The 16,094-nt window shown below is 42.5% G+C and overlaps 1 protein-coding gene and 1 long non-coding RNA gene across 15 annotated transcripts in view; one reads left to right on the top strand and one right to left on the bottom strand.

Moving 5' to 3' along the window:
* The window catches only part of PLEKHS1 (pleckstrin homology domain containing S1), a 31,241-nt gene extending 28,277 nt beyond the window's left edge, over nucleotides 1-2,964 (bottom strand). For 5 of the 9 annotated variants that reach the window (XR_010141619.1, XR_010141620.1, XR_010141621.1 and 2 more), the window contains exon 1: nucleotides 2,708-2,867. The gene's annotated coding sequence lies outside the window, so the exon portion shown is untranslated. Of the gene's footprint in view, nucleotides 1-2,707 lie in introns of all 9 variants that reach the window. The other 4 variants (XM_063727767.1, XM_063727768.1, XM_054522899.2 and 1 more) reach the window with 3 other exon arrangements.
* Nucleotides 1-16,094, top strand: part of LOC129048356 (uncharacterized) — a 65,287-nt gene that overhangs the window by 17,793 nt on the left and 31,400 nt on the right. For 2 of the 6 annotated variants that reach the window (XR_008510632.2, XR_010141624.1), the window contains exon 3: nucleotides 7,195-7,355. The exons of the other annotated variants lie outside the window; for them this stretch is intronic. This is a non-coding gene — a long non-coding RNA (uncharacterized LOC129048356). The remainder of the gene's footprint in view (nucleotides 1-7,194; nucleotides 7,356-16,094) is intronic. 6 annotated transcript variants of the gene reach the window in all.

The raw sequence follows: 16,094 nt of genomic DNA, 5'->3' as shown, positions 1-16,094 counted from the left end.
CTGAGAGGCATCCTTTCCTGGCCAGCTGCTGGCGATCCTATGACCATCACAGGATGGAGAGAAGGGACTCCCTCAGGGGAAGGGCTGCAGGGCAAGTGAGGTCTTTGAAACCAGGAATTTGTTATGACTAACTTTTAAAACTTAAGTTAGTAAGACTCTCAAAATAGAAAGCCCTGAAAAGGGAGGTGCCCAAGCAGCCCCAAGTAAGATGGGGGAGGAGGCAGAGGCCCTTGACCCTCCTGACCTCTCCCTTTCTTCAACATAAACTCATTCTTTCTTCCTAACATGTAGATGCCTTACAGCAATTCTTTAATTACATGTGTGTATATGCATATACAGACATGAAAAAATACATATATTCAGGTTGGGTGCAGTGGCTTATACCTGTAATCCCAGCACTTTGGGAGTTTGAGGTGGGCGGATTGTTTGAGGTCAGGAGTTCGAGACCAGCCTGGCCAACATGGCAAAACCCCATCTCTACTAAAAATACAAAAATTGGCCAAGAGTGGTGGCGGGCACCTGTAATCCCAGCTACTTGGGAGGCTGAGGCAGAAGAATCACTTGAACCCAGAAGGCAGAGGTTGTAGTGAGCCGAGATCACGTCACTGCACTCCAGCCTGGGTGATAGAGTGAGACTGTATCTCAAATAAAAAATATATATCATACAAATACATATATGTTCAGAGATGAAAATCCTAAGATTAAGACAAGTTCTAAAATATGCTTTTGGTGGTTTGTCAGAGCATTTGGGAGCTCTTTGAAGACCAGTGGGATGGCTTTCCTGGACCCTGGAATCATATCTACCCTGCCCCTAGGGAAAGATTTTCTCCCTTGAGGTATCCTGTATAATCACAGTAGCGATCATCTGAACAAATTACAACTTTTCTGGGGCATCTGAAGGCATATGTTGAAGAACTGGTGCCCTTAGCCCTCGCCTGCTGTAGCGGGCACACTCAGCTCTGTGCAATGAGCTATAATGCCTGGGAAAGATGCCAAGCTATTGAGGCCGAAGGCTGTTGTTTCCTGGAAGAGCAATTCTGTGTGAGAAAGAGAATGTAACCTCTTCAAAACCTTGCCCACTCCCCAAAAGGCATGGGTAATATTTAAAAAATTATCCCTGAGATTTTGTATCAAATCCATGAGGTTCTTTCCAATTTCAAGGATTTCACTTCCTGAAGAGCTGGGGACAAGTGGTTTTCAGCCCATCAGCTTTCCCTCTGTCCATGTTTATAGGACTTGGCCATGCCCCCTATGCAGCTGTTAGCCTAATGAGTGATGGCACTCAACGATCCAATCGGAGAACTGTGCAGGAGAGATTAGCTGTGGGTGACATATTTTAAAGCAGTGTGTTTACTGCAAGCCGTTTTTGAGCTGCTTTTTGTCAAAAAGCCAAAAAAATCATTTTTAAAAATAAAATATTTCTAAAGGCTTTAAAGTTTATAAAATGCATTTGCATACATTATTTTTTTTGTGTTCAGAATGGCCTCATTCTGAGACAGCTCATTTTACAAATGAAAAGCTGCATTTGAGAGAAGACTGAGGTGACTTGGACCTAGGTCCCCTGGCAGAACTCCACACAGCACCACATTCATGCTCATGGACACTCCCAAATAACATTTGCCCTCCCTGTGCCCTGTGGATGTCAAAGTGTGCTTTGGAGGACATCTCTGTCCTTCCAGTGTCTGCAAAGGGCTCCAGAGTCATGTGTTGCGACCATTCCTCCTTCATCTCCCCACCCACCATAAAATGAGAGGACAGATAGGGCAATAGGGTGTGGTGGTTTAGAGTGTTAGCTCTGGCATCTGGGTTTAAATTTCATCTCCATGAATTATGAGGAATGTGATCTTGGATACTTTATGATGCTTCTCTACACCTCCATTTCTTCATCTGTAACATGAAGGTTATTACTACCCTCATCAGATTGCTGGGAGCATCACTTGAGATACCCTGTTGATGAGCACTCCTCAGTACATAATAGAAGCTCAATAAATGCAGTTGTTAGGTCCTTTCCAGCTCAGATATTCTATGATTCTATGGTTGTTTAATAATGGGTAGCATTTTTTGAGTACTGAATACATTCCAGGCACTTCTAAGCAATATGTATATGAAAGATTTTATGTATATGTATACATATAATAATTTCACATATACATATAAAATCTCATCCTATCCTCATAACCATACTCTAAAGCTTGCACTGTTTTTACAATGATACAATGCCCATTTACAGACGAGGAAATTGTTATCGGAGAGATTAAACAACTTGACTTTGATCATGTAATTAAAAAGAAGCAGAACCAGTATTCTAACTTGAGAGCTGGCCTTAACTACTTTGCTTTTCCTCCTACCTAAGAAAGTAGAATTAAGTCTTTTCATAGTTCTGCTTGTATTTCTTGTCGTTGCCCCCAAACAAAAAAGAAAACCTTTCTGATTTAGCTGTTTGATCTCATTCAGGAGAAACTCCCCACAGTCACTGCCTAACCCATTTATTATAACATTATTTTGGATTTGGTGAATACAGTATACCAAGAGGTCAGTCCTGTTTCCCTCTGACTATAGTATAGCCTAGGAAGCTTATGAAGAAAGAGCCCATAACAGAAATACTGCATATCTGCAAAATTTTCCATTTCCAATTTTGCAATTGTTCAATTGCAAAAAAGCTTCTAGATCATCCCAGCCTTGGAAGTCCAAACCAAGCAGTACTTACAGGAAGCCAAGAGGTTGCTTGTCCAGTGCTCAGGAAAGTGCCTTGTCCCGAGGATTCCTGAACTCACTCCTGCTGACTCTGAGCCTTGGTGCCTGGGTGAGGGTTAAGCACAAGCTCTGCTTGAAATCTAAACCACCAGGAAGTTCTCAAACTAATATCCTTGAGCAGATTTTATTCTTGCCTCAAATTGAAATGGAAGCTATGCCCTCAGGGGAATTTCTGGGCCTTCATACTTGTGGCTTGCCACAGAACTCTCCTTGGTGTCCCAGCTGCCTAGCACCAAAAATGAAAGCAAACACATTAATAATAAAAAAAAAAATTCCTGCCAGACTTTGGACCATGGTCACAATAACCCTTATTGAGAACAATGCCAATTTACCCTCAACCATCTGTGGTGACTACCATTGAAAAAAAATCCCTGTGCCTCCTTCAGCCATATCTTAACCAATGTCTTCCGGGGAAGGGTAGAAAGGGTTCCTTTGTACCAGATGAGGAAACAAAAGCCTGGCTTCTCTAATACACTTGTACATGCCAATGGTTTCCAGGAAGAGTTGCTCATTCAGCCATAACAGAGTGTTATCGTCAACAAGGTGGCACTAGGCATGTTCCCCTGCACAGCCACCAACAGCAATTGAGCAAGCCATCATTCTTAGACCTGGTGAGTGGTATCCAGCCACCAAAGAGTCTTAGGTATATTTTCATGTGTATTACAGATTTCTAGGAGAGAGGAAGAAGTGATAATGAATTTTATCCTGTTCTACTACCTTTAGAAGTAAAAGTACATAATTTTAATCCTCATCCTCACGAGGGTAGCTGGGCTGGAATCAGCTCTGCCATGGATCCATTGTGTGGTCTTGGCAAGTTAACTGGAGTTCTCTGAGTCTGTTTCCTCATCTGCAAAATGGAACAGATAATACTGACTTCACAGGATTTTTTTTTAAGTTAAGTAAAATTTCACATATAAAAAGCATCTAGCACAGTGCTTTATCCACAGTTAGCATTCAACAGAGGGTATTTCTTTGTTTTTCTCTCTTGCGTCCTATGGAGGGTAGATGTTATTGGTTTCTTCATTTAGCAAACCTAGCTGGACTTCAGGCATACAGAAATTATTGATATATTGTTTGCTTCCCGCACAGGACCAGTTTTGCTTGATTTAGGAAAAACAATTTCTTAAATTTGATATAGTTTGGATGTCCCCTCCAAATCTCATGTTGAGATGTAATCCCCAGTGATGGAGGTGGAGTCTGGCTGGAGGTGTTGGGTCCTGGGGGTGGATCCCTCATGGCTTGGTTCTGTGTCTGAGATAGTGAGTTGTACTGAGGTCTTTGTTTAAAAGTGTATGGCATCTCCCCCAACTCTACTGCTCCCACTCTCACCAGGTGACATGGCTACTACCCCCTCACCTTCCACCATGAGTAAGAGAAAGCTCCCTGAGGTCTTCTCAGAAGCTGAGAGCTGCCAGGACTATGCTTCCTGTACAGCTTGCAGAACCATGGGCCAATTAAACCTCTTTTCTTTATAAATTATCAAATCTCAGATATTTCTTTATAACAAGACAGAGATAGACCTAACAGTATTTCCTGGATGTTCTTTTAGGCTAACTTTTGATAATTCTGGAGATAGTCTTAATGTCTTTACATTAGAACTTTAATCAGATACTAGTTGTAGCTCTAAGTAGTTCATAAAAAGCTTGTGCTGATTTCCACTTACTTGGGAACTATAAAGTCCAGACAGCCCATTGTTATAATATAGAGACCTAACCAAAAAGGGGAAGAGGGAAAATTACTGTAAGACTTGTGTTCCTTTGGAAAGGATACCGATGAAACAGTTAGATGGGCTTTCCATCAGCAACCTGTTCATCTCTCTGTCCCTCCACCTACCCACCCATCCAACCCACCCTATTCTAGGCTTTTTTTGTATTATTTTTCCAATAGTATTACAAAACTCTTTGGAGGAAGAAGCCTAACAAAGCTATTGGTACTGTAGATAAACCCATGAAATAAAAACTGAAAAGCAAACAAAAACTGGCACAGACACCAAACACTAAACTTGCAAAGCAAACGTATCTATGAAGCACAAGCATAGGTTTTTAAAAGTTGTCTCCAATGACCTGTAAACAAGGTATCAATTACCTGTCACAAAAAGCAATCGCCTGTTCATCTGAAATATCAGATGAGTTATTCCATGACTTTGTTAATTGCGCTTTCCTGTCATGAAGATGCTCTTGAGTTCTGCTGCCTCTTAACCAAAACACAACTGAACAGTTTATATGGCATGGCAATACCTACTACTTATTGGGGATTTTTGTTTTACATAGAATATCTCACTTAATTCTACCTTGTTGCAGGATAAATTTTATTAATCCTAATTTTAAAGGAGGAAATTTAAATTTAGAGAGATTAAATAACTAGCTAAGGATCATGCAGCTAGTAAGTGACCCACAGAAATCAGACTGGTCTGTCTTGACTCCGAAGCCCGTGTGTGTTCCTTCATATACTACACTATGTGAGTCCTGGGTTGAGATCAGTTGGCCTTGGGTCTCGGCCTACTCTGACTGTGTGACATTGCATAGGTTGCCAGATATTGGGCTTCATAATCCCATTACTGTCCTTCCCCAAAGAGCTCTAAGTACCCATTCATCTCTGATTATGATTATGCCTTTGAATCAAAGTCAAGGGCTTATTAGCGTGCAGGCCATTTCACTCCATTCTGCATGCTCATTGTCCATGTGGATAGTAAATGCGTCTTTGTCAGTGACACCAGTAAAGGAGTGACATCAATGACATCACTTCAAAGCATCCTTACTATACCTCTTCTCTGGAACAAAGAATTCAAGGAAAGCAAGGAGAAAGCTGTACACAGAACAAAGTAATAACAAAGGTATCTTTTAGATTATATTAAAAATGGTATCAAGCCAAGACCTATTTTCTATCATCTGTTTGGTAGTAGTCTGAATCATCTGATGTTTGTAAAGAGAAAGGAACTGATGATATAAAGCATTTTGTATAATTTTATATGGTTCTCTTCCATGACTGATTTTGGAAATTGCTCTATAGTTAGGATTGCTTTTGGCTGTTAAAAAAAACCCAACACTCAACAATAGTGGCTTATAATTTATTTATCATACATCATGCAAGAAGTCTGGAGTGAAGCATTTCCAGACTTATTTTGACGATTCAGTGATGTTAGAACTAAGGTTTTGTCTCTCATTTTCTTGGCCTTTTCCATATGGTCAGAAGTTGGCTGCCATAAGCATCATGTTTCCACAACACACTATCTCAAGCAGCAGGGAAGTGTTGGGGGAAAATGAGCATTCTCCTTATGTGCTTTTCACTTCAGGGAGAAAAATTTCTCCTACAAGGCCCGGATAAGACTTTCCCTTACATCTGATTGGATTGGTCAGCTGTTACCTCAAGAAGACCAGTCATTGGCCAAGAGGAAATGAGATTTCATTGGCTTGCATCAATCATGATAATTTCCCTTGCCATCTGAACAAAATTGGGGTTCTGCTAGCCAAGAAGATGGAGCATGACTGTTGCAGACATTATCATCCCTCTCTCCCTCCATCGTCCCCTGCCTCCTCTCAAGATCGTTTCCAAGAACTCTTACTCCTGGTCTCTGCACGCTAAGCACCTTGACCTTTGTACATGCTGCTCCCTCTCTCTGGCCCACTCTTCTTCTGTTTCTTCCGCTGGTTAACTGCTACACATCCTTCAGCTCTCACTCTAACATCACTTCTCAGTGATTCCTTCTCTCCCCAGACAAGGCCAGATTCTTTATGACACATTATCATGGTGCAATGTTAACTTCAGTACACATTTTGCCATTTGTAATTTTAGACGCATTTGTCTGATTATTTGGTTAATGTCTGTCTCTTCCTCCACAAGACTGTATAATCCATTAGTACTGTGTCTGTTTCTTCTGACCAGTGTATCCCCAGTAGCTAGCTTAAATGCCTATCCATTGTTTATTTATTTACAATGTGCCTACTATATGCCAGGTGTTATAGATAATAGAAAAATGGAAAGATTAGTGTTTTTTGAGAGCTCATAATATGACCAGGGAGATCCAGAGAAAACTAACTTTAATACTCCATTGGTAATCCTTCCTACTTCACTGTTGTATCTCATTTTTTAAATTAAATTTTATTTTTTTAGACTTTAAGTTCTAGGGTACATGTGCACAACGTGCAGGTTTGTTACATAGGTATACGTGTGCCATGTTGGTGTGCTGCACCCGTTAACTCGTCATTTACATTAGGTATTTCTCCTAGTGCTATCCCTCCCCCCTCCCCCCACCGCATGACAGGCCCCGGTGTGTGATGTTCCCCACCCTGTGTCCAAGTGTCCCATTGTTCAATTCTTATGATTACACTCTGGACCTTGGAATTACCCATTCTTGCATGACCTTCGATAACTTTGACTGTGGTGCTCCACTTTCCAACTGCAATTTCCCTTCCTTCTATGCTTTACATTTCTTCACTTCAGCCTCTCCAAGACCTCAAGATTTTGGACCCTTCCTCGTTCTTTCAATATGTCTGCTGAGATCAGTGTCCATTAGCAGCTGAAACTGCCACTCTCTGAACTCCCTGCAAAAGGAGATGAGCTGGGTTGAACTTTGCAGAAGAATAATCACCGATGGGATCAGGGTGAGCACCTTATCCTGGGACTGCCCCTCTATTGGCTGGCTGTTGACCCAGGGAGAGGCCTGACACAAAGAACTTTGCTCAGAAGAGGCAATGGCGGCAAGCCAACCCTTGCTGAAATTTTCTCTTCTCTTTGCTTCCAAGTTACTCTCTCACTTGGTTCTCATCTATACTGATCTATTTCTTTGTTTTGTTTGCTGGGTTCTCTACCAGCATGCGATCCTTACTTTTTGGAGTCCCTAGAGTTCCTTCCTTAGGTACTGTATTTCCTTACTTTGCAATTATTTCTCAATTCTGGAAATACTCTGGGTCCATTGAGGTTGGTGATCATAAATTTGGCAAGGTTCCTGATGTGTGATTTTCTCCAGTGGCCTTCAGCTGTTCAGGAGCAGGCAAGGGGGAACCAGGGCCTGGGGTTCATTTCAGCTTAGCATTTTTGCTAGGAGGATGCCACAGAAGGAAAAGGGAGCAAGGGAGTTTAGAATACTTGCTAAAAAAATGCTCAAAATATTGACTCATGGAATCAGAGGGTCATAAGGAGGAAATAACTAAGGAGATAAAGAGATAAAGAGATAGATAGGAGATTCTTGGGCAGGGGCATCCTGGGTAGTGATTCCTGGTGAGATGTACCATCAAAGACAGATGGTACAAGCTGACTGAAGGATAGGAAGTAGTGCTTGGAGAGAATATGTTTGATCGATCTTAAAATAGAGAAATTGCAAGGCTCAGGTGGCTTAGCTATGTAGCGTAAAAGGTCATTGGTGACGAGGAGGTCAAGGAACTGAGGGGCTAAAGTGTTTGGCCATCCACATGGATGTCCAGTTGATGGAGCAAAGTCCTTTTAAAATTCTCTAAACATTTTAAAAACATGAGAAACAGAATAAAGGTAATTAACTCTACCTGCTTCCCCCAATACACATACATACCAGTGTCCATTTTTGTATTTGGATTCATTTGTTAGAGCAAAAGCAGATGTAGATGCCAAAAGAGGACTTCGAGATCCACAGAAGATTGAAGTCAGAATCTTCCTTATTTAAAGAGAACACCCGGGTCCAGTTTCTGGGGATTAGGGAATGTATAGAGGTGATAAAGGATGGCCCAAAGATTTTGGACTGGGAGTCAGCCAATGAGACCACCACTGGGGCAGAGGGAGGGGTGATGAGTTCTTCCTCTTTTTTCTTTCCTTTCTTTCCCATTATGGCCCTGCATCTTAGTAGTTCCAACTTGATTGGCACTGGGCCAAAAGGGTCAGTGTTGGTAAGGAAGGGGTGGCAGTGCAGTTGAAGAAAAAGTGGAGTAGGAAGGAAACCCCCAAATTGACGGTCCTGTGCAGTGGCCTCTTTCCCACCAGCCCATCACATCTGTAGGGTGTGGTGTAACCCTGGAGCCCTATGTTTCCTAGAACTCCTGTTGGTCAGTGATGGAGCTTCCCTGCTGCTCTGGATCTAGGAGCAGCCCAATTTTTTTTTTTTTTTTTTTTTTTGCACTTCAACTGCTATCATAACAGAAGCAACCCTATTTCATTTCTGGGACCTGGAGAAGAAAGAACATATTCCATATGGATTCTGTATGAATCATGAATTTGAAGAATCAGGTAAAGCCCATGAAATCAGACCACACATCCCACTTAGCATCGTGTTTTATTCTTCTAAAGTTTTTTTATTCTTCTGAACTCAACTTCTAAACATTTATTGTTCCAAGATATGTATATATTTTAAAACGTTTTCATTCCTTTCACCTTCTATTTAAGTTGAAGGCAGTTAATAAGAAAGAATATTTCCTTTCAGCATTTATTGGTACCACTTGCATAACAGGCACAGTTGGGAATTTTGAAAAAAGAATTAAACATAGACTTTGCTCTTAGGAACCTTATAAACTAATATGGCAGATAAATCTGTACAGAAATAATGTGTCAGTCAGGGTCCCAGCAGGAAACAGCATGCTCAAAGGATTTATGGAAGAGAGTTATTGCAGGGACTGTCTACAGAGGTGGAGGCAGGGTTAAAGGAGCAGCAAGGAATGGTGGTGGGATGGTGGTGTAGCAAGAGTGGGAAGCCTTCACCTCCTCTAGGCTTGCAGGGATGAAAGGAGGGAGAAGTGTTACACAATTTTGATGAAAGCTGAAGTCATGAGATAAACCTACACTATAGGGGTAGTGGCCATAGTCAAGATATATGGTCACTTGTCCAGACCATGGCCCAACACAGAGAGAGCCGGGGGCTGGCGTGGGGTAGGATGGGAAGAAGCCAGCAGAAGAGATTAACAAGAAGCATTCAGAGGAGCATGTGAAAAACCAGGAGTGTGTGGCTTCTAGCAGTAGAGACAAGGTTTGGGTGGGTGGGGGGCAGCCACCTCACATGCTGCCAAGAGGAAGGGTGAGATGGATTTGGTAGGGCAAGGACAATTGTGGCTTTGGCGAGAAACATTTGGTGAGTGGTGTGGAGCAAAAGTCTGATTGGAGCAGGTTAACTAGAGAAATGGCCCATCTGTTGAGGACCCTCACGGCAACAAATGGTGGAGGAGAGTGGAGAGGGGCTCTGGAGGGGCAAGTGGAGATAATCCAGAAGGAGTATAATATGAGGATATTAAGTGGCCAGTACTGTCAGGGCAAGGCAGAGCAAGAGCATGGGATTCAGAGGAGAGAGCCATTTTCCCAAAGCAGGAAGAGAAAGAGACAGAGGGAGATCTCATGGAGAAGAAGGTGTCTCGGCTGGGTCCTACAGGCTGGTGTGGCCAACAGTTTCCATTTAATGCCCCCCACCCCCTCCACATCTCAATTGCCCTGGGTACCCATGTAACTCGTGGACAGCAGACACACTCTTGACCCCAGCAATGGCCCAGTCATGGTTCAGAGGCAGAGGGAGCCTCACAGGGAAACTGGGTCAAAGGATCCCTCTCTTCCTCTGGGCAGGGGCCTTGGGGATGGGAGAGCATTTTGCTTCCATGAGGGAAGCCAGCCTTGCAATGAAGATGACACAGGACAAGGGCAAAACTGAAAGTCACAGAGATACAGAGCAGCAGTCAGGATGACTTGGCAAACTCTAGACCAAACTGTGCTTGAATTTCATACTTCCTCTGCACTTTCTCATTATGGGAAACTAAAAATGTCCTAATTGTTTAAGTCAGTTTTCATTAAATTGTTTTGTGAAATGTAAAACATCTTGATTGAGAGCTGTTATGATTTGGACATTAGGTAATTGGCCCAAGGATGAAGATGAGGGGAGGGAGTTTGGAGGCAGAGAAAATATAAGAAAAAGGAAGGTGACTCAACATAGCATAGTATTTACTACCACAGAGTCAGACTTCCTGGGTCCATTGCTATGGTCCATGATTTGAAGAAGCTACTCAACCTCTCTATGCCTCAGTTTCCTTGTCTGTAAAACGAGAATGATGATGGTATACTTGATAGAGATGTTATGAGAATTAAATGAGCTGATATTTGTAAAGAACTTAGAGCAGTGTTTGACATAGAGAAAACACATTATAAGTGCTTGTCCAATAAATGAAGGGCCTCGTGTCTGTACTTTACAACTGAAGTTGTACATGAGTCCCACCTGTAAAGAGAGGGGCTGGGCTCCCCTTGGAGTTTGAATACTCTCCAAGTACTTTATATAGTGACAATGTGGGTGTCAGGTAATTCTTTCCATGTTTCATATGAGTAAATAGAGGTTTCAGGAAGATCAAAATCATTTAAGAGAGAATCTGATAATAAACATCATGATGAAGTTAAAGCCCAGAAGACCAAGAATTAGGACCCTGAGTTTGTGCTTCTGCTCTGCTTCAACTCACTGAAGACCTCAGGTCTGTCCCCTTTCTTCTTCTTAAGGGTATGGGGGTTGACCAGATGATCTTCAGGTACCTAACAGACCTAATAGTTTCATAATAACACCACAGTAATTGATTCTACAGTTCAGCATTTACAAAGCATTTGGACAGCATCTTCTGCTCATACAAAAACCTTGTCAGACAAGAAGTATGGATATTATTTTCCCTGTTTTACAACCAAGAAGGGAAGCCAGCTGATGAAAGCTTTCATGTCAGGTAAGTTATCCCTGAGGGTAACAGGAGTTGAATCGCACTGGGAAACTCTGGGAGCTGGTGGAAAACAGCTGCCTCAGAGTTATTCCATCCAGTGAGGAGGGAGCTGGAGTATTTATATACCAACCCTGCCAATCATCAGAGGACATTAATTTATTGGCATTTCTAGCCTGTCATACATGTAGCAAAGTGGACTCAAGGGACCAGAGGAATCCTTGGGGCAAAAACACATGGATTCTGGCAGTTGAGAAAAGGCCAGTGCACTGACATGATTAGTATGAGGACATATGGGCAGCCACCATCAGCATCTGCTACAGTCTTCTTGGGAAGGTGCTTTTGTCATCTTTACTTGCAAATAGATGTGTAAAATGTGATTTTAGTTGAGTACATTGCTATTCTGAACTCAGTTGCCTTACATGGCAAAACGGACTTTACAAATGAAGTTAAGAATCTTGGGATGGGAAAATTAAACTGGTTCAGGTAGAATGGGGATGCCTGTAACCTCAAGGCAGGCCCGGCATAATCACAAGGGTCCTTAAAAGAGGGAGGGGGAAGGCCAGACCGTGGGGGAAAATGCTACTCTGATGGCTCTGAAGGTAGGAGAAGGAGCCAGGAGCCAAGGAATGTGGGCAGGTTCTAGAAACTGGAAAAGGAAAGAAAATGTATTATTTTCTAGAGCCTACAGAAGGAACCAGCTCTGTGGACATCTTGATTTTTTTTTTTTTTTTTTTGAGACAAGTCTTACTCTGTCACCCAGGCTGGAGTGCAGTGGTGTGATCTCGGCTCACTGCAACCTCTGCCTCCCAGGTCAAGCAATTCTCATGCCTCAGCCTCCTGAGTAGCTGGGATTACAGGTGCCCGCTACCATGCCCAGCTAATTTTTGTATTTTTAGTAGTGATGGGGTTTCATCATGTTGGCCAGGCTGGTCTTAAACTTCTGACCTCAGGCGATCCACCCACCTTGGCCTCCCAAAATGCTGGGATTACAGGTGTGAGTCAGTGTGCCCCGCCTTTTTTTTTTTTTTTTTTTTTTTTTTGAGACAGGGTCTCACTCTATTGCCCAGGCTGGAGTGCTGTGGTATGATCTTGGCTCACTGTAGCCTGAACCTCTGGGGCTCAAGCCATCTTCCCACCTGCGCTTCCCAAGTAACTGGGACTACAGGCGCATGCCACCATGCCTGGCTACTTTTTGTATTTTGTTTAGAAATACAAAAGGTTTCACTATGTTGCCCAGGCTGGTCTTGAACTCCTGAGTTCAAGCTATCCTCCTGCTTTGGCCTCCCAAAATACTGGGATTACAGGTGTGAGCCACTGTACCCAGCCATGCTGACATGTTGATCTTAAACTTCTGACCTCAATAACTCAAAGAGAATCAATTTGTATTGTTTTAAGTCAATAAATTTGTGATAGTCTGTTACAGTAGCAATTGGAAACTAATACAGAGAAGAGTGGATATTGGGTGGGTTAATGGAAGAGTCTACCACAGGTATCTAGCAGGTATCTTAAATAGCTTGCATAAAACAAATTTTGATTTTCGTCATTCTTACCTCTTGCATCAAAGCTGTTCCCAATCTCAGGAAACAGCCCCATGTCTTCCACCTGCTTAAGCCATAAGCCTTGAGGTCATCCTGGATTTCCAACCTGTTTTTGTTTTGTTTTGAGATGGAATCTTGCTCTGTCATCCAGGCTGGAGTGCAGTGGCTCGAGCTTGGCTCACTGCAACGTCCGCCTCCTGGGTTCAAGTGATTCTCGTCTCAGCCTTACAAGTAGCTAAGCCTCAGCCTTATGAGTAGCTGGGACTACAGGCTTGTGCCACCACACCCAGCTAATGATTTCTAGCTTTTCCTCACATTCCCACCTCAAATTTATCAGCAAATCCTACTGGCTCTTCCTCAGTAGGTGTATACTTATCCCCAAACTCACTGAGTTGTATATATTAAATATGCACAGCTTTTTGCATATCAATCATACCTCAATAAAGTGGTTTTCTTAAAAAAAGGCCACGCCCAAATTGGATGCCTTCTCATGACCCATTCCACCTGCCATCATTTCCACCTAGGTCATGACTGCAGCAGCCTCCCACCTGGCTCCCTGCTCCACTCCTTCTCCCACTGATCCATTCTCCAGAGTGTCTTTCACAATTGTACATCAGATCCTGTCACTCCCCTGCTCCAGTCCTTCCAGTGGTTTCCCGTTTCATTAGAAGGAATCCAATGTGCTTTCCACAGTTGAAAGCCTGACTGATCTGGCCCTGCCTGCCTTTTGCCCCTGCTTCCAGCACCCTGCTCTGCAATACTGGCTTTTTAAAAAATTATTATTTTATTTTTCCATAAGTTATTGGGATACAGGTGGTATTTGGTTACATAAGTTCATTAGTGGTGATTTGTAAGATCCTGGTGCATCCATCACCTGAGCAGTACACACTGCACCATATATGTTGTCTTTTATCCCTCATCCCCCTTCCACTCTTCCCCCCAAGTCCCCAAAGTCCACTGTATCATTCTTGTGCCTTTGCGTCCCCATAGCTTAGCTCCCACATATCAGTGAGAACATATGATGTTTGGTTTTCCATTCCTGAGTTACTTCACTTAGAATAAGAGTCTCCAATCTCATCCAGGTCACTGCAAATGCTGTTAATTCATTCCTTTTTATGGCTGAGTAGTATTCCATCACATATATATATAATATATATATTATATATAAAATATATATTATATATATATATCTCACAGTTTCTTTATCCACTTGTTGATTGATGGGGATTTGGGTTGGTTCCACGATTTTGCAGTTGTGAATTGTGCTGCTATAAACATGTGTGTGCAAGTATCTTTTTCGAATAATAACTTATTTTCCTCTGGGTAGATACCCAGTAGTGGGATTGCTGGATCAAATGGTAGTTCTACTTTTAGTTCTTTAAAGAATCTCCACACTGTTTTCCATAGCAGTTGTACTAGTTTGCATTCCCACCAGCAAACTCTGGCTTTCCTGATGCTTCTCAAAGAGGCCCAGGTGGTAGCTGCCCCAGGGCCTTTGCATTCACTGCTTGCTCCACCAAGAACCATGCTCTTTCACACAGTCATGTGGTCCACTCCCTCACTCCACTCCAGTGTCTGCCCAGCTGTATTCTCCTCAAAGAGACCTTTCCCAGCTGCTCTGTCTGACGTGGACTCCTCTCTCCCACGTCACTGTTACTGAGCTCCTTCTCCTGCTTTATCTTTCTTCATAACACTCCTCTCTCTATCACTCTCTCTAGAACTGTCTGTCTTCCCCACTAAAAGATAAATCCTATGAGGACTAAGATTGTTTTGTTCGGTGCCAACAACAGTGCTTGGCACATAGTTCAATAAATATTTGTTAATTAAAACACACACACGCACACACACATATGGTTATTTATATGATTACTTCCTTTTGGATGTCATGGACAGTTAAGGGTAAGTGGTGACTACCCACATAGCTGTGGTTTACCTAGAACAAGGATTTGTGCATTTTTACAGAGCCACCCACATCTCTTATATCTTTATGCCTGAAAGAGAAATTGGTCTTCAGCTCCCACAAGTCCTGTCAAGCTAGAAGAGAAATTGTGAACCAACTGTAATTTCATTGAAAGTACAAATCCTCCAACACAGTCCCTTTCAATCACTAAAGGATCTTTTTGTGTTCTCAAATGAGAGGGACCATTGTCCCTATTGGGTATGTGGGACACTGTTAGGTGCTGGTTGATTAATTATAGCAAATTCTTACCTGGCATTCTTACTTAATCAACTATTTCTAGCACATACCCAAATTTCCTGTTTTTTAAAACGATCATGCTCTTTTGCCTTTGGTACTTATTTTTGTGTTTTAAAACATTTTTGAAAAAGCTGATAGAATATATCTATTTTTTGCAAATTCTCTCCTGCTTTTTGTTTTTTCTTTCCTCTTCCCCCTCTTATAACCAGTCTCATAAAGGGTGTAGCTATCCCTTAGGACTCTCCTTATGCTCTAAAGTTTCTAAACTGTTCAACTCGCCCTTTTGGGACTATTCTACCACTGGTAATAAGCTTGGCTGCAAATGGGAATCGCCTGGAAAGGTTTAACAACACTGCTTCCCGGGTGCCAACCTGAGAAATCCTGATTTAGTTGGTCTGGGGTGCTGCCTGGGCATTGAGATTGGAAACCTCTCCAGGTGACTCTAAGGTGTTGCTGGTGTTGACAGTCATCACATCTAGTCCCTCTCATTAGAATCTTTAGAGCTCCTCTTAAGAATCAACTCCACTAGTTGGGCATGGTGGCTTATGCCTGTAATCTCAGCACTTTGGGAGGCCGAGGCAGGTGGATCGCCTGAGGTCAGGAGTTCGAGACCAGCCTGGCCAACATGGTGAAATCCCGTCTCTACTAAAACTACAAAAATTAGGCGGGCATGGTGGCCCATGCCTGTAATGCCAGCTACTCAGGAGGCTGAGGCAGGAGAATCGCTTGAATCTGGGAGGTGGAGGTTGCAGTGAGCCGAAATCACGCCATTGCACTCCAGCCTGGGCTACAGAGCTGGGCTACTTTATCTAAAAAAAAAAAAAAAAAAAACTAAACTCCATAGACTCCTTGAAATTTTCCATACTTCCTAAATTCACAAAGACTTGCCTTTTGCTTGATGACTCAGTTTTCATAAGAACACCCACCAAAGGAAATGTCTCCTTACTTGATTTTAGATTTTTTGGGAGTTTG

This window comes from Pongo abelii, chromosome 8 (genome assembly GCF_028885655.2).
Source record: "Pongo abelii isolate AG06213 chromosome 8, NHGRI_mPonAbe1-v2.0_pri, whole genome shotgun sequence".
Classification (NCBI taxonomy): domain Eukaryota; kingdom Metazoa; phylum Chordata; class Mammalia; order Primates; family Hominidae; genus Pongo; species Pongo abelii.
This window is presented reverse-complemented; position numbering and strand designations above follow the sequence as displayed.